Raw genomic sequence first — 18,668 nt, 5'->3', positions numbered from 1 at the left:
AATTTGAGTGGGTGCTTTTAGCTAGTGCTGTGGATTGCATTATCTAGTACGTTAAATGTTCTCGCATCCTATATATATATATATATATATAACTTCCACGCACGGCAAAAAAGATGCGCACTGAATGCGCTTGCTTTGCGAGGAAATGGAAGGCGCCGTTATTTTATAATTCTGGGTGAACACCTAACATTTTTTTCTGCGGGAAATTGATGAATGAGGTTACCATAGTATTGAGCTCAAGATTGATTATTTTCGGTCGCCTGTAGTTCTGTAACGTGCACATATATCACCCAGTAAAAACAGGCGTTGCTCTGTTTTTTTTTTTTTTGTTTTTTTTCTCCGTCATAATGTTTTCTCCGTGCCTGGGATTCCACGGCCTTGGGCGTATCACCCGACGCCGATCAACCGCGGCAAGAAAACACCAGTGTTAAGTTCAGACATTCTTCCTCACGCGAGTTACTATGCACTCTGATCTAGCTATTCCGATATGCACCAGATAACTCTTGCCAACAAGCACAAAACGGGAGCAGCTTACAAAAACGATTGCATTTGCTCGTGCTAATGACCCATCCGAAACGGCATAGTGTTGCGACTCGCGAGGCGCCACCATCGACACAGCATTTTGCTCCTTGCTGCAGGTGCTTCAGTTCTCCACATATTCATCTATTCTTCCCCACAAATTTCTCCCGCGAGCGAGCTATTCCTAGCACTGTTTACGTTTCAGAAGGAGGCAGCAGTTTTTTTGGGGGAAACCTAAAATTCGCGGCAATCCCACTCAGCGTGCTATCGGCGACGCCGTCGAAACAAAACTCCGTCAACGGAGCAGCCGCAGCCAAAGCGGCGTCGTTTCGTTCCGCCCTGCGATCTTTTACTTTGCAGCTCAGCCGGCCGCTAGCTCGAACGGCATCAACAGCAGCGGGGAAATAAACACAAGAAAGTAAAATGAGAGCCGCCAGAACGAAGGCAGTTTGGGACTAGGCGGCTGCTGCGGGCCCAGCGTTTCCTCAGCATCGCCGCATCGATTTATGAGCGAACGTGGCCCGACTGCGCCTGGCTGGCTGCCTGAGGCTCACACCGTGCCATCCTCCCCCTCGCTGTCTCTCGCGGTCTCTGCTTCCACATCCGAGGCGGGTTTCCTTTCATTTTACTTCAGCGCTTTCAGGGACAGCTTGCTGGGTCCGCAAGGCACAGGGAACCAAGGTAGCTCGACTATATGCATGTTCATGCGGGCATGAACTTTGCTCTCAGCTCGGTGCTTATGCAGAGAACAGAGCCTTGGAACATTGGGTGGTTCGGTTATGTTATCTTCTGGTTAAAGTTTTCGTCGCGCTTCGTGAATGCGTAGTTGTTCTTGTTGCCGTGGCGCGTTATGCTTCATTTTGCATTAGAGTAGTAGTTGTAGTACTAGTAGTGGTGATATAGTAGTAGTGCTAGTAATACTAGACAGGAACCAAATTTAAGGGCAGAAATCAGCTGCTAAAATGGCACCGCCTGCCACGCCAGGCCGAGCTGGTCATTGATGAATTAGCTAGCCAGGTTTTCCAGGATAGAGTTAGGTAGGAAGGAGACAGGTATAAAGATGATTGAGCAACGGGAGAATTATAGAAGAAGCAGTGCTCGCGATGGAAATTAATTTTTGAGCAGCTGCAGGGTGGAACAGGACAAGTCAGAGAGGAAGCGGTGAACAAAATGTCAAACTCGTGTAATATCTGCGTAGATCTGAACTTTATAAAGGGTAGGAGCCTCAAAATTGGAGATACAAGGTGTTGAGTCAGAAAGAGTAGCGAGCTCCAGCCCGTATTGGGGTAGGAGTGGGATATGGCTTACTCCACGAAAGGATCCTTGTTCGTCAGAAGTTGATGAGCTCGACCAATAGATAGTTGGAGCCTGGTTAAGAGCTCCCAGAGATCAAAGGATTCACCTTAATGGGATCTGAAACCTCAAGGTTCCCCAGCCAATTATCTGATGCCTTAAGGTTTCAGATCCAGGAGCGGCCTATCCAGATCACCAGATCACAATGTGTATTCGGAAGTGTAGTTAGATTGCTGTTGAATTGCGCAGAAAGCGGCTTGGGAATCAGTGCACATGAGGTACAGTAGGGCCGGAGGAAGTTGAGCGAATTCCTGAGCAACATGCAAAACTCGCAAGATCACCAGGGTTGCGATGTCCGGCGGGTCTGGGTAGGAACCGCGTGTAGAAGAACGCGAGTCAATAGGAAAAGGATTTTGTAAGAGTTGAACTGCAGTGCCGAGATATCCGCTCATATGTAGGTAATGGTTAGTTCGCTACAGGGTATGTAACTAAAGGCGAGATCTGATGGGCGGCTTCTACCTGAGGGAATAATCGGGGGAGCGTTGTGAGGAATGGATGCGAGAAAGGTTGAAGACATTTGTCCCACCAATGACGTGAAGGACGATTGGGGAGGTACACGAGCCTCATGAACGATCCATCTGCTTTGCTGTGCGGAAGATCAGGAAGCAGGCATGGAATAATGTAGCGATTTCAAATCTCGACGATGACGTCAAAATTGCGTAGCAGTTGACGACAACGTGAACTTACTTCTGACGTCTTGTGACGTCCTGCAACGCAAACTCATTAAACACACATTCAAATTTTAACCGGCCAATGGCAGAGAACGCGATAGAGTGAAATCGTTTTCGGAAAGAATACCCCAGTTTTTAGATCGCTGTGGCAGGTTTCATAATTCGGCTTACTCTGAATAGCCTTTTCATTCTACACCTGAGATTTCTTTTTTCATATATGTACTTTTCGGCGTCTTAATGATTGATTGATTGATCGATTGATTGATTGATTGATTGATTGATTGATTGATTGATTGATTGATTGATTGATTGATTGATTGATTGATTGATTGATTGATTGATTGATTGATTGATTGATTGATTGATTGATTGATTGATTGATTGATTGAAGCTAATCGCGCGGAGTTACAATGCAACTCAGTCCAAGATAAAAACTACACACAAATAGTTTTCTGCCACGACAATAGCCTCCGGTACATTTTTCGCATTTTCCACTTACTACTTATGATAAAATTAGAGCTGAGAAACGCCTTTAAGCTGAGAAGGAACATTTTACATGCATAGCCACATATTTCACATTTACAGAGCAATTCCGAATCCATCACAACTACTCCTCTTTTATGAGCTTTCTTTTAAAATATCTACAGTCACATTCAAGCTGGATGTCTCCAGCGTCAGCCGCGGGGCTTCCAAGAAAGCAGTACATCGTCAGTTTCGCAAAATGCCATCACCTGCGTTTTCGCACGTAAGAAGCCTTCACCGACCAGAGTGTTGTTCATTACAGAAGTATAAAGGTCACCATAATAATAATTTATGCCAGGCCTGAGAAAACAGTGTAAGACTTGCTGCAGGAATTTGAAAATAATTTTAAAGCCCTTCAATCGACTGTTGCGAAATGCGTGCTAAACCAGAACAAGCTCAAAGGTTCGCCCCCTCGCTTCTATGGAGCGACGCAAAAGTTCAGGGCCGTCGCTAGAGCGGCCGGTATTACTTTGGAGTGCGCGTTATTAATCACGCCATATTTCGCTCAGAGTTGTTTACACGGTGTTATTGCTGTTATCGAAACAAAATTGCGGACGCTTTCGCTCTCTATAGGAGCACTTATAAAAGTGCTTCGCTAGGGCTCTGTTACGCAAATAAGCTAAATAAGGTGCTAAACTTGCTAATATATTGCGGCCGAAGTTCAAACGGCCGGCTGTCTCTTGTACTCCAGGACAACCATCGCCGGTTACGAAAACTTTATTAAGGCACGGATGGTGCTTGAAACACCTTCTAGCAAACGCATGTGCGAACGCGGTTAGTTTATTGGCAGCGAAGATTTTTTTTATTCATTCATTATGCTAAATTATGAGTTTGAAACTGCCGTCTTGTTCACAGTGGCAGCGTGTAATTCTTGTTGCGACATCCTCTTACACCGATTAAGAATCTGGGCAATTATTGTTGAAATCTCATTACTTAGTCTATAGTTAACAACGTTAGTGCTTGCTTTCATAAGCCATGTTTGTTATGTCCTTGTCTTTTTCTTTGGGAGGCCGCGATAATATCTTCTTAACAAGAGACGACTGCATCCTGACATTTTTTTTTTTGTTGCCGTCTGAACCTTTACTAAAGTTAATATTAATTTTTATTGTTGCCATTTTTCTGTCATCCACAGTGTTTCAGTGACTGTGGCATCAACTTACATGTTTTTTTGCCGGTAATCTTTTTTCGAGCGAAACTGTGACGATCATCTTAATGCAATGCATGGCACGATAGAATTTTCGATACATCATTGTTCGCACTTTTCAGCTTTCGTGTATTTACGCAACAACAAAGATTCCAGAGTACGAAGCTAGTAATCAGATGTGAGGGAATAGCTCTACCGCGAAACTGAATCGAATATAAATGGTCTAAGTTCAGTACCACTATATATATATATATATATATATATATATATATATGTATATGTGTGTGTGCGTGTGTGTGTGTGTGTGTGTGTGTGTGTATTTATGTTTGTATGTGTGCGTGCGTGTGTGTGTGTATGTATGTATGTGTGTGCGTGCGTGCGTGCTGTGTGCGTGTGTGTGTGTGTATTTATGTTTGTATGTGTGCGTGCGTGTGTGTGTGTGTATGTATGTGTGTGTGTGTGTGTGTGTGTGTGTGTGTGTGTGTGTGTGTGTGTGTGTGTGTGTGTGTGTGTGTGTGTGTGTGTGTGTGTGTGTGTGTGTGTGTGTGTGTGTGTGTGTGTGTGTGTGTGTGTGTGTGTGTGTGTGTGTGTGTGTGTGTGTGTGTGTGTGTGTGTGTGTGTGTGTGTGTGTGTGTGTGTGTGTGTGTGTGTGTGTGTGTGTGTCTATACGATATACATACGCATGAAATAGTATTCTATTTGTTTTAAAAAATCACTATTTGACTGGATCAGCGATTTCAAAGCTTGAAATGTTCTCTCACTACTAATCATAATACATATAGCTCCCATTCAGCTTGCGGCAAGTCTAGCTACTACCGTCAAAAACAGACTACAGCGCATTTTCACTCATTGCAGATAAGACAGAAGATAGTTCAGCCTCACTCCGACGTGATGAAATCTGGAATTAACTACAAGGAAACGATAGTTAGCTCTACGCTTATTTATAGATTTCAAGCATAAGCGACTCGCACACACCACAGGGGTTGTTGAGCTTACTTCGTTGAGAAAACTGGCGTTGAGAAGCCAAGGAATCGGAGGGAGTAGTAAACAAAATTTTGAAGGGGTGCATCAGGTCTCGTTGCGGCGCGTAGCTGAGAGGGTCCGTGCCTTGGCCGGCGCGTCACTCGCTCTTGCGGCGAAGATGCAGAGCGTGAACGTGCTTTGCATCGCGGCGGAGCCAGATGGTGCGATGCAGCTCGTGGTATTGCGCCGACTAGTAGAAAAGTTTGAGCAGCGAATGTTTTTGTTACTTCAGTTTCATACCTTTTTTTTTTTCTTTTGTTTGGCGTCGCCCTGTGTGTGTGTGTCAAGTCGAAATCCTACAACAGTCTTTTTTTTCTTTAACTGGGTAGAATACATTCGGCTTTCGTAAAAGCCCGCTTTGCCTTGACTAGTCTTGGCAATGAAAAGTGAGGCGCACATGAAGCGGGCACTTTGGCAATTCCGCTTCTAGTCCAAGATGTGCGTTGGTAGATCGTAGGCTTAGGATTAACAAGGGAATTTGCTAACGTTTGTTAAGTTGAAAAGGAAACAATGGCGTCGGCAACACCAAGTGGCCGGAGTAGAGCAGCACGTGTTTTAATGACTCAGCAGAGGTTGGTAGTCTCCCTATCGAATTAAAAGAGATGAGATTAACCCTGAGCAGGCCAAATTATTGGTACAAAATGTAGGTTCATCAGGATTACGGAGCGAATTTCAGCAGAAGGAGGAAGAGCCAAACTCGTTGAGACACTGCGCCGAAGGTAACTGCGCTTTCTGAATTCTAAAATCTAATATGGCCATTATGAATGGCCGTCTAAATAGCTCTCATTGCACCTAGATGCCTAAATGTAACTACTAAAATTTTAATTATGAGGAATTTTTCAGGCAACTTACTAGTTTACATTGTTCTTCTTGTTTCTGATCTCTTTCAACACTGGTAAAACTGTCCGGTATTAGCCGTGTTCAAATTTGAAAAAGCATATTACGTGATACCGCGTAGAAACAGATTTGTGGAGAGCAGTTAAGACAGTTCAGATTTTGCAATGCGAACACATGAACGCCACCGCAAATTCCACGAATGCCTCCTCACATTGCACATCTGCAGCACCGGCACGGCCGCCACTTCCGTGCTTATGCAAGCACTCACGCGCTGGAGTCCACTCACTAAGCTGTCTGTGCTCAATGCTCGGCTCAAGTACTGAGAGATGCTTCAAATCGGAATTCTTAGGTTGCTGACGGAATGAAGACTTACTCTATGAAAGCATACATTTCTTCAAATCATCACACATGTCGATCCGCGTTGTGGCAGTAGGAGGCTCGCCACCACGCGCGGAAGAAGCGCCATGGCATGCATAGAACATGAGGAAAATCTCCGCCTAGCCAAGCCAATGTAGATGGTCCGCTCTTCACATGTTTATGACGCGTAAATTCGAAGAGAACCGTACAAGTACGGAAGTAAAGGGTGTCCTTAACGCGAGTGCCGAATGATTACCCTCGGCTCTCGCCACTGCTCCTCTCTCACGCAAGGGCCGTATTTCGTCCTTCGTACTGCTGACGACGGACCGTGAGAGTGGGACGCCGGCGATGAGTGTTTCGATCATTGCAGTGGTGAAGCTTTCGATTAAAGAGAGACGGGCTATTTAGTTCCTCCATTCAACGTAATATCGTGCGAAAGCACATTTGAGAGCCACCTTAAGGCTGGAATATTTTGGCGTTTTTGCGGCGCCAGGCCAGCACCTTAAGAGGGCAATGCGATAGCGGTGTGTTCTCTCCCAAAATCGCATACTCTATCCATCAAGCACAGTAAGAGAAGTTGATGAAGAATATGTCATTCAATGCACTAGGGAAGGAGGGAGGGAGTAGAAGAAAGAAAGAAAGAAAGAAAGAAAGAAAGAAAGAAAGAAAGAAAGAAAGAAAGAAAGAAAGAAAGAAAGAAAGAAAGAAAGAAAGAAAGAAAGAAAGAAAGAAAGAAAGAAAGAAAGAAAAAATTACCTCCTTTTTTCCGCCGGTGGACAGCAGGCAACTAAAGCAAGATGCCGAAGCCGGTGAATATGTGAGGGTGGTTAAAATGGACGTGGAACTAGAGTTCGCAATCTAGGCTAGCACGTAGAAAACCCGTTGCTTTTCAAATTCTGTGCCAAATTCTACTCCGAAGAAGTTGCAGAGGAACTTATCCAGAAGATCATGCAGCGCCTTTTCTACCAGGCAAGTGAAAAGTGTGATCCTGACAGACGGGACCTACTGCCCATCAGAGACTTCCATCCTGTTGGCCTCCTATGCTGTGCTGGCCAAGTATGGAAACTATTGGCCAGAGATCCACAAGCCAGGCTGCCTAGCCAACGACAGGCTTTTGCCCCAGAGGGTTATGGACCAGCACAAAGTGACCAAGGAGCAGTGGGACGAGCGGATTACCAACTGGTGGGCAGAGCACAAAGAATTGCACGGCGATGATGCCCCCCCCCCCCCCCCCCATGATGGAATACCTAAAGATTTCCCAGGACTTGGAAATGTATGTTGGTCGTCAACTACTTCGAGATCAAGAACAAAAAGGGCACTGACCTCTTGCTTGGTGTTGTTGCCCTTGGCCTGAACATCTACGAGAAGGATGACAAGCTCACGCCCAAGAATGGCTTCCCGTGGAGTGAAATCAGGAACATCTCCTTTAATGACAGGAAGTTTGTGACCAAGCCCATCGACACGAAAGCCCCATACTTTGTGTTCTTTGCTCCGCGGCTGCAGATCAACAAGCGTATCCTGGCAGAAAGAAAGAAGGAAAGAAAGAAAGAAAGAAAGAAAGAAAGAAAGAAAGAAAGAAAGAAAGAAAGAAAGAAAGAAAGAAAGAAAGAAAGAAAGAAAGAAAGGAAACGCTAAACAGCACTGGGTGTTTCCTTTTTGTGAAACGATTCAACCCTGTCTTCGTGTTATGTGATAGGCTAAACGTATATTACTTGCGCTAGATTACATTTACACTAGCCTTGCTCTCAGTCTTCGCGACACAAAAATTATTGTAGCGAGAGCTGCATTGGCCACAGTCTCGCCATTTCACCGTGCCTGTCCGTGCCGGCCCAGTGCCTGTCCGAAGAGCGAAAAAAGAAGTCGTAGGAAACAGTAGCTGGCAGCTGACATGGCCGAGCACTAACTGGGCGTAGGGCTTCCTGACAATACGTTTGGCAGGAGCTTCCAACTCCAACTCGGGTCTCTCCTTACATATGGAAGGGTGATACCACAATCACCCTGCCAAAATCTTTGCATTCACTTCATCCGAACGCCACGCTGGCACGTTCATACGGCTTGGCTAAAGCGGGGCTTTATATGTTGGCTGGTAGCTTACGCTATCGCGTCATCCCGAAGGTGGGATTTAAAACAGAGAGGAAGGGGTACCGTAGTGGAGGGTTTCGGACCCCCGCGCAAGAGACGCTTTCGCCTTATCGCATCTTAGGGGTAAAAAGTGCCCCCTATGGAATAAATAAAGCTGGAACCACAGAGTAAACTGTTATTTGCAAAAGCCATGTCTTTACTTTCAAGCCAAACCTAAGCGTAGCCATGCAGGTAGCTCTTGCGTAACTCTAGGTTTAACCACGAGCTAAACCACAGCTAATTATTACGGCTTCTATCTCAAAGGCTAGAAAGTCACGATGGTGAAAGTCAGCCCTTGAAATATTTATTATCCGTTGAGGCGGAGAAACAGAGGATGAAAGCGGAATGAATACACGAAAAGTTTTCTGGATGGAAAAAGTATCAAAGAACTCTAACAGTAGCTATGCGCTATGATCTATAGTCTGCCTGACGTTGTGTTTTGATTTATTTATTAATTGATTGATTGATTGATTGATTGATTGATTGATTGATTGATTGATTGATTGATTGATTGATTAATTAATTGATTGATTGATTGATTGATTGATTGATTGATTGATTGATTGATTGATTGATTAAATGACCTCCGAATACAATTTATCAGGACCGTGCACTTCCCTCAGTATCTGAATTGCGTAACCACTGAGCCACCGCGCCGTGGTGCTGCTGATTCTCGTGTTGGCGTGGAAAATCGAAGAATTTGTTCTTGACTTAGTGCCGTTGTCGACAATCAAAAGCGGCCGCCAGGCGGCGTACGCAGGCCTTGTTGCTCCCTCACAGTGATTGGCATAAACATTGGGCTCCCACAAAAGAGGTTCACCAGGCCTGGTGACTGGGGCATGTAACATGAATACGGAACGCCTCTGCAGCCATTCATTTGCGCTGGCCAGCCACAACGGCAGGGTGGACCTTGAACCAAACGGAGCGATCTATATGTCGCTTATAAACACGTCGACAAAGTTACACAAACTTCGCATCATAGAGTCCGCGCTAATGTATTCAGTAGAAGGGCGCATATACTGCCTTGGGGAGCGGAGACACTGCAAGCGCAGCAGTTGGCGGCAAAAGCCCCTTCATCGACGCCTCGGCTGGGCCCATTCATCACTTCTCTTTTCTGTGCCAGTCCATCTATCACATGTTTTTCTTTTGAGAAAAAAAAAAAACAAGAAAAAGAAACCGCAACCAAACTCAATGGCTGCCATGTCCACACAGATTTCTTTGCGCTATTTGAAAGCCAGCAACTTTTTTATTTTATTTTTTTTGCTGCGTAGATCTGACTTTCCGCGGGAATGGTTTTCTTGGACACTTCGTCCTTAGGCGCGATAGAGCTGCCTAATTCAGAAAAAAAAAAAACACACAAAATATAACGATCGATGCCTTTCATTCTCCAACCATGAAAATAAGTTTGAGACTTCAGTCAGTAAGAAAAGCGAAATGAAATGGCAGAAGAAAGCTACATATAACGTTGGTTCACTGTATTCGGAGAACGCAGCTAGCACACACACACAAAAAAATGAAACGAGAAAACTGAGTGGAAATTTCGTCGGGACTACAACTGCGCTGTAGTGAAAAATGTACGCCAAGTTGCGAGGCCGCTCGCTCTCCCTTCTGTCTTTCAAGGAAAAGAAAGGAAGGGAAACGAAAATAGGTACGTATAAGGTACACAGAGGTTCCTTCGCAGGGCGGCACGCGTACTGCTTGCTCGAGGCTTTCATGGCGTCAGTGAGGGGAAAAAGAAAGCTTGCTTTCCAATCGATTATTCATAGTTACTTCTGCTCCAGAAAGCGAGGCACGAAACAAGCAAACAAACACGGCCTCCTCTTTGTAGGAGCTGCCTGAAACACCAGGATGTATACACTGCGATTCCAAAGTGCTCTCCATCCGACTGCGCTCGCGGCAGAGTGCGCCCCAGTCCTCGAGATGTTCTTACGCTCAAGTCGCATAAAACATTATTTGCCCAGGCACAACCTGCAACATCCGAAGCCATTAATCTCTCGATTTCAAAATACGACGCTATCAAGGGCAAGCATAAAATTGGACCGCAGGGAACATGCGACTTGTCTGTTTCTCCAAAGATGTCTGCCAGCGTTCTTTTCCTCTGTGTTTGCGATAACACGATGCTCCACATTGTGCAGACCTCTCCGAGCGGTACTGGAAGAAGTAGAGAAATACGAAATAGAAAACTTTCTGGAAGGCTGTAATGTGACGAAATTTCTTGGAAATCGGCTTATTCGTACCCTTATGAGAAATGAGAAAAACCGTGCCGACCATGCTTGCGTAACAGCTTTTGTCCCGATAATGCGGCCATCCTTCATGGGCCTTTCTTTATCGTAATTTTTGTCTTAAAATTATCGCAAGGCGTCTTTAATCTTTGTTTTTTTTTTTTGTTTTTTTTTTTACCACTGTTACGAATGAAAACGCATTTGTTGCTAAGATTTTCCATCGTACTGACAATACTACTTCCAATCCATTTCCTCCTTCCTTTTATCGTTAAAAATGAGCCTGACGAAACTTGGCGTATAACATGGAAGATTATTTTTTAACACGAGAAAAAGCAATGCCTACAGACAGATATGTCCCGCCGTGGATGTTTTCATCTTACTTGCGCGTGAGGAGACAGCGCCAACCTGCGACTTTTTAGAGCTCAGCTTTTATGCGGCCTTTCGGCGGTTAAACCACGTTGCCGTTGTTGTCGGTGTAACCAAGCTAAAGAGAGTCAGGAGCCGGAGAAAATGTCTCAGAAGAAAATAGAAAAGAGACAAGAGCTCTGCGCCGTTCGCTCGTGCATCTTCTCTCTCTTCTTCTAGGAAATTCTTTCTGGCTGTTAAAAACATAGAGAGTGCTTTATAACTGCACATACTTATATAAAAACATCTCGAAAGCTGCGCTAAAATTTTGCAGTAGGAAGAATCGTAAAGGTTCTTAGAATTTCTTGTGGTTGCTTGCTTGTTTTTTGTTGGTAGCGTCATCAAGCGGCATGTTAGACAGCACACCTAGAGATAGCGAATTGTTTACAGTAGCGATGGTGCCTGTTTCTTTGTCTCTTTTGTTCATTTTGTATTTTTGGGAGGCTCGCTACAGTTAATTTAGTTTCACCAATATGTTCAGAGATTTCGGTGAGCCACGCTTCTCGTGCGTACACGTTGGCTCCGCACTCGACCTCCACAGACAGTTTTCGGTTCTATTTGTCGAGCAATTTAAAATCGATGAGGAATCGACCTCCTTCGTAACTGATTTAAAAGACCAGTGAGGTCAAATCGAAATAGGCTTTTTATCAATAGGTTACCGCATTGTCATCATAAAAAGTCTAATGAGTTTTCATAATCAGGAGAAAGTGAGGAAAATGAAATACTATTGTGGCCACCACCGACGAATTTTGAGAGGAATCTCTGGCCCTCCGCCTCTTTTCTAACCTCAAATCCATCGGAACTAATTTTGAAACGGTGATCAAAAAATTCTGCTCAGTTTAGATCTTACGAGTAAATCACGAGTGGCGGAAAACCTTAAAACTTCAGCAATAAATATGCAATAAATGTGTCTCCGAATGAAATACAAGTATAACATTACGCGGAAAACGAGGGATAGCCCATATGTACTGTGAAAAAAAACTAATTTAATAAGAAAACGAATAAAAAGTATCCCTTTAACTTAGTAACTAATGTCCTATCCTGCTACGCCTCACGCCTCCAGGGGAGGCTTCTGCCATGCGACAAACGTGTTTAGGCTCGACGTCTCATCACCGCAACCTACGCGAGACACGCAATATACTAAGTGTTTCACAGAATCCGTCCATTATTATCTGAAAATAGCATTTTTTTTTTTTTTTCAAGGTTAAAAGATGGGTCTTGTGGCATAGTAACGCCAGTGATGGCGGACGTCAGAAGAGAGATGAATTGCGTTAAGCAGTAAGCCAATTGTCAGCTCTAAGAGTGAACTTTACAGCTATTACTTGCAGGCACGTCATTGCAGTTAATGATATATGCAGATCACCTTACCAGTAGTAAAACTGATTTTTTTTATAATTGAACAAAAACAAATTTAATTGTAACAGCATCTTACGCAGTGATTGCGGAGGTGACGGTACCAATGACAGAAAACGTGATAACCAGCAACATCAGGAAAGTATTGCGGCGTATGGAGGAAGTTACAAGCAAAATTTAAATTTTATGGACACCAGGACATATTGACGAGGACGAGGGAAGCACAGTCGCGTACACGGCCGCCGCCCAAACGCGTGGGCTTGCTGACAGGTACAACGCACCACAACTCGATTCCCTGCTTAACCCGACAGACTCAAATCCCTACCAAATGATGTTCACCGAAGGATCCCCTGGGAGAGCCTTGTGCGCCCCGTTCACAACGAAGCAAATCACGCTATTAGGCTTAGGTTGTGTGCATAAACACACGCGCCGCTGTTTGCCATTACAAAAGAGTTCGCTCGACCACAAGAGATCTTTCGAAACAGAGTAATAGGAAGCACAGGGCGCTCAAATAAAACAAATTCGGTCAATGTCAGCAACAGTGTGCTGCAGACCTAGAACATCTTGAATGGCATTGCACACATTTTTGAAGTTGCATACATGACATTTAACATACTCCACGCGACAGCATGTTTACCATAGCGCACCAAATAAGATCATGCGCCGCAACACAGCATGCCGTTCCAATTTGACCCCGCCACGGCGGCTTAGTAGTTAGAGTACTGCCCCCTGGGCTGTCCCCTTCCTGTTCCTTTTCCTAGCAGGCAGTCATGTTTGTTTCGCTTGATTACTTGACTGACCTTGATTACTGCAACTTGGGCAAGTCATGAACTGCAGGAGGTATTAATGCCGCCTTTCCTCCGTTCAATGAATTCTTATAAGATAGCTCTCCTAGTCGTGTCACTCAATTCGAACACAAATCAGATTGTGTGATGGGAAAATTAATTCGGGACTAACTCGGAGTACCGCGCATAAAAGAAAAACAATGATCAAGTACGCTCTGTTATGCTGTTTGTTATCGTCCGCTTGCATTATAGGTAATGACGTCATGCAGCATATATCACGTAATAATAGTAATGCTTTCAGAAGACGAGAGTGCGGTGTCACTAAATTATCTCGCAACAGATGGCACAGGCATGTTAGCGACTTTCCTTCCGTCTTGTATACCTTAGCTTGCACAGGGAAGCGTTGTTCCTTGGGGAGAGAAGGTGGCGTCGTAAACGTGAATACATAAGTCGCCCAGTGCTAGCACAATAAAAGCCACGGGCAGACTCCGTTCCATAATGCACACTGAAGGGAGAGCAAAGAAAGATATGCACACATTCGATGAAGAATACAGCGGAACAGAGACAGCAACGGAACGTGCGGACGCGGCGGGCAGCCAAGCGCTGCCCGGCAGCTCCCGCTGCTGCTGCATTATGCAAAGCCCGCGCTTCCGCGCAATTACTCGCCGCTCATCGTGAAGCGACCACCAACGCGTCATAGCAGGTGCGAGAAAGAAAGGAGCCGCCACTGCCTGTTGCGCACCATGGCAATCTCGATTTAGCGCCCCGAGAGCCACGCCACCACCCAGAATGGTCAATTTATTCACAAACGCTGCCTGCGGCAAGGCGCAGTCTTGCAATTATTCATATAGAAAACTGCACTCCAGGCGGCGCCGCTGAGTTTCTTGAGTGCGCCTAACGCGTGGGGAAGGCAGGAATATAGAGCTTCGCTTTCGATAAGAATGAGCGTTATCTCCGTTTAGCCTGAATAATGTAGATCGATTGTTTTATATAATGATTGAATGATTGACTGATCGAGTACTTTGAGTCATTTTATAATTTCTGACTCGTTGATTGATTGATTGATTGATTGATTGATTGATTGATTGATTGATTGATTGATTGATTGATTGATTGATTGATTGATTGATTGATTGATTGATTGATTGATTGATTGATTGATTGATTGCGCCGCGGGCAAAACCGCAAGTATGAGGTCTTTCAAGGCACCGTGCCCATTCACTGAGTTACCATGATGGCGTGATGTCCCGTTATTCTCGCTTTGGAACACAGGTTTTAGCCTGTTCTCATCGATAAGTCACCCACAAAAGAAAACCAGGCGCCTTGGTTTCGAAAGCTATCCATGCAGTGTATCTGGCCTGACAAAAGCCGTTCGGTGAAAGCTTGCTCTTTTGAGGCGAGGAATTTCCGCGCGCCCGCGCATTGTCTGGACGAAAGCCAACGTGCCTTTAGCGATCGCCTCCTAAGAGCCAAAGCCGCCCCTTGTGTAAGACGTGCCTATTCAGCCTGAAGTGCCGCACCTTTTTTTTGCCGCTTGAGTGGCGTCAATACAGGCCGCTTACGAAATAACGTCGTCAAGGGCACCAGGACCCGCAGCGTGGCTGCAGCGTTCAGTAATGACCGTCGGTTCTTTTCTTCTCTAGAAGATGCGTACGTCATGCACCTTTTGAATTGCATCTTAGCGCTTGTGATTTTTACATTGCGAAAAAAAAAAAAAAAGAGAGAGACCAATGCGATTATTTTTTTATCATTGTGTAGTCCTCAGACGTCAATGGAGAGCTTGAAGGTAAAATAAGAGGCAGTGAGATAGCAAATTGCTTAATTCTAGTGCGATCTTTGTACGAGGTACGACACAACGATCAATGCGTTTGGTATGTATATGGGGGTCGAAAGTTCCCAGGCTACAGGTTTTGCTTCTGGTGAGCATATTCTGACGCGTGAGATCCCATTAAAGCTATAAATGATCTCAGAGGTTAGCACAATGCTTCTTCTACCCTCCACATGTATTTTGAGATTTGGGGCCGTCGTAGCTGCCTGACTATACTGCTCAGAAGCAGACCCTGTGGCCTGGGAACTTTTGACACCCCCTGTACGTACCTCATACTTAATCATTGCTCAAGTGATAAGGCTAGCCTGCAGCCTTCTTTCCTGCAGTCCTTAAGCTAGAGTCATTGATAATAAATAGCCCTCCGCATGCCCCCACGCGTGCATGCCAGTACACCCTCTGAGTACAAGCTCGTTATTGCCCTTTTTATTACTTAAGAAGTGAATGGCTACATGCAATTATCTGCCCCAAGAAGTCACGCACTGTTCCTATATTCTGATCACTTCAAGAATGTCATTAAATTTATATTAGTTCCTAATCTTCAAAAAAATAAAATAGGGCTCGCCACAGGTTTCGCCCCAGATTGCATCACGTAATCCTCGGCTGCTGCTCAGCGCTCTTATGAGGATCCACGAGTGTGATGTGGTTTGAGAACGGTTCCTTGCTTACCTTTAGATTTTTGCTTTACATTACTGTGCATTATGCGCTTACTATCATCAAAAATGTTGACCATTATCCGCAGAGAACCAAAGCATGCTAAAAAATATATGATTTCCGCCTGGAATGTGCCCCGGAGGTAACGTTACCACAACCACAAAGCCTTGCAGTAATGGCTTGCCACACAATGGTTTATGGTAGCTGTCGCACTCTGCTGCTGAGATAGAGGCTGCAGGATCGAATTCTGGCAACAGTGGCCACATTTTGATAGAAGAGGAAATAAGTAAAAGCTCCAAACCGTTCTGCAATGTCAGTTCACCTTAAGACATGCAAAGGCTGGAAAATATCATGCAGCTTTGGAACGCAGTCAAGCCATGGGATGCCATACCATAACATGTCGTACCGTATCGTACCGGACCATACAGTATCCATGTCGTGCCATACCATACCATGCCATACCATACCATACCATACCATACCATACCATACCATACCATACCATACCATACCGTACCATACCATACCATACCATACTATACTATACTATACTATACTATACTATACTATACTATACTATACTATACTATACTATACTATACTATACTATACTATACTATACTATACTATACCAAACCATACCACACCATACCATACCATACCATACCATACCATATCCATACCACACCATACCATACCATACCGTACCATACTATACCATACTATACCACACCATACAGTATACCGTGCTGCGCCGTAGCAATGTCATGGGAATAGCTGTAAAATGTAGCATCCCTCACTTTGATTTTCCATGGAATGAAATATGTTGGTTATAAACGGTAAGCGGGCCTGAAAATCTCAAGCAGGCAATCAATTATTGTTAGCAGCAAAGGAAAAAAAGGTTTTGCTTTATTTTATGATTCCCAAACTCTGTAATTTAATAACATATAAAGAAAGAGAAATAAGGAAATAAAAGAAAAATAACGCATTTGTGGTCGCTTCCTTCGCGCAATACGGTTCTGGCCAAACAGCTTAAACTTTTATGCTTCCAAACTAAACTCTCTCATATATAATCTTATGAGCTGCTCTTTGTTTTCAATTATTTTTATTTTTCGTCGTTAGGAACCCGTAGTAATAGGTCATAACGTTTTCTAGTCTATTTCTTGCATGATCCAAGTGTTCATAAATCATACAGTTGCGTTCTTTAGATCAATGCATTCGCTCACTTCGCGCGCCATGCTTTCTTGATGCAAACCAGTGAGCAGTCCTACTAGCACTGCTCAGAATGTGCTTCGCTATGGGCGGTCTTTGGAAACCCGCCAGCAAGGAAATTAGAGACAAAAAAAAAAAAAAACGGATGATTTTGTTGTGTTGTTTTTATTTTTTCTTTCGGATACATTTGTTCCTTATTCTACGCCACCTCGAAGCTCACCCATGGAACCATTCGCCGTCGAGTTTGGCCGTAAATGCGGCTCGACCACGAGCATTCATTCTGTATCGCTCCTTCCCGTCTCCCTCCTCTTAGATGCTGCTCGCGATACTGCTTTTACGAGCGCTCCCGAAAAGTGTGTCCGCTGTCTGTATGTCTAGCGTCTAACGCGCAGAGACAGTGCCATCTTACGATGGGCTCTTATAGGAAAAGAAACAACGCGCCGATGTCGGTTTTATAGCCAGGCAAGGGAGAGATGGAGACACAAGATCGTTCCAGATACTCCTGGGCGTTGCTCACTAAGAAAACAAAAGAAAATATTGAGTGCGACGGGCATGTACAAGATTTCCTGAAAATTACGTGATACATTTCAAAACCCTTGCAGCAGTTTATGAAAGGTATCTTGTACCAAACAAAAAATTATTCGCTGTAGGGTTGCTGGCTTCTGTGAATTGGCTTCCTTGCATGAAGTGTACCTTTCTCTTTCTTTTTTTCATATAAAATCTTCCAACTTCCGTCGCCTCTAGAAGTATTCCGATGCTGTACAAATGCGTAAACGCCTACATATTGCGCGCAGCCCAGCAGTTCGGTGTTGTGCTTACTTCGCACGCTGCCAGAAGTTCATCAGCAGAGACTGTTCAATTGATGACGGGATGATTGTTGTGGCGTCGATTACGGTGCGTCGTGATAAGACTGGTTTATAAGGGTACGGCCGGTGTCAAAGTAAGTCGGAACAGGCAACAGTCGGCGAGAACGGGAAAATGTGCATCGTCCCGCGATCTGACATTACAGCTCTGGTTTCGAGACATGCACTGCATTCCACACGGTGTTAGCACAACTACGAACGGTTAGGTTAGGTTTGGTTTCGTTAGATTTGTGGGGTTTATCTTCCCAAAGAAACTCAGGCTATGAGAGACGCCATTTTGGAGTGCTCCGGAAATTTCTACCACCTGAGGTGTTGACGTGCACTGATATCGTACAGTACAATATAGATGCCTTGCTTTTCGCCTCCGCCGAAAAACGGCCGCCGAGGCTGGGATTCGACCCCGCATCTGTGGACACAGTAGTCGTGGGCCCTAACCACTGCGCCACCCCGGCGGGGTGAACGGTAAGGGCCACATGGGCAAATCAAGGTTACGTCTTTAAGAATATAGTAGGAATATGTCGGAATGCCTCGTCCTAATTAGCAAGGCCATCCATCGCTTTCGTTATGCTGGAAACAGCGTATGAAACGAAGTAGATGAATATGCATGTGCACCCTTCCATACTTGCAGCCTACCTATTTTCCTTGTTCTTGGAAAAAAAAAAGCCAGGGGACATTCAGTGCTAACCACCATAATACGCGCATAGTTTTGACGGCACACTGCGGGCAGTGATATGTGCAGTGTTTCTTTTTGTGGTACTTATGCAGCAAACATATCTTATACTAGTCGAGGTGATGAACTGGC

At 44.7% G+C, this 18,668-nt stretch overlaps 1 pseudogene; it reads left to right on the top strand.

Moving 5' to 3' along the window:
* Positions 1 to 8,061, top strand: part of LOC146208190 (radixin pseudogene) — an 82,772-nt pseudogene extending 74,711 nt beyond the window's left edge.
* The last annotated feature ends 10,607 nt before the right edge of the window (positions 8,062 to 18,668 follow it).

Source organism: Amblyomma maculatum, chromosome 1 (assembly GCF_055883805.1).
Source record: "Amblyomma maculatum isolate TAMU_Amacu chromosome 1, ASM5588380v1, whole genome shotgun sequence".
In the NCBI taxonomy this organism is placed as follows: Eukaryota; Metazoa; Arthropoda; class Arachnida; order Ixodida; family Ixodidae; genus Amblyomma; species Amblyomma maculatum.
Note: the sequence above shows the minus strand (reverse complement) of the source record. Positions and strands in the feature narration are given on the sequence as shown.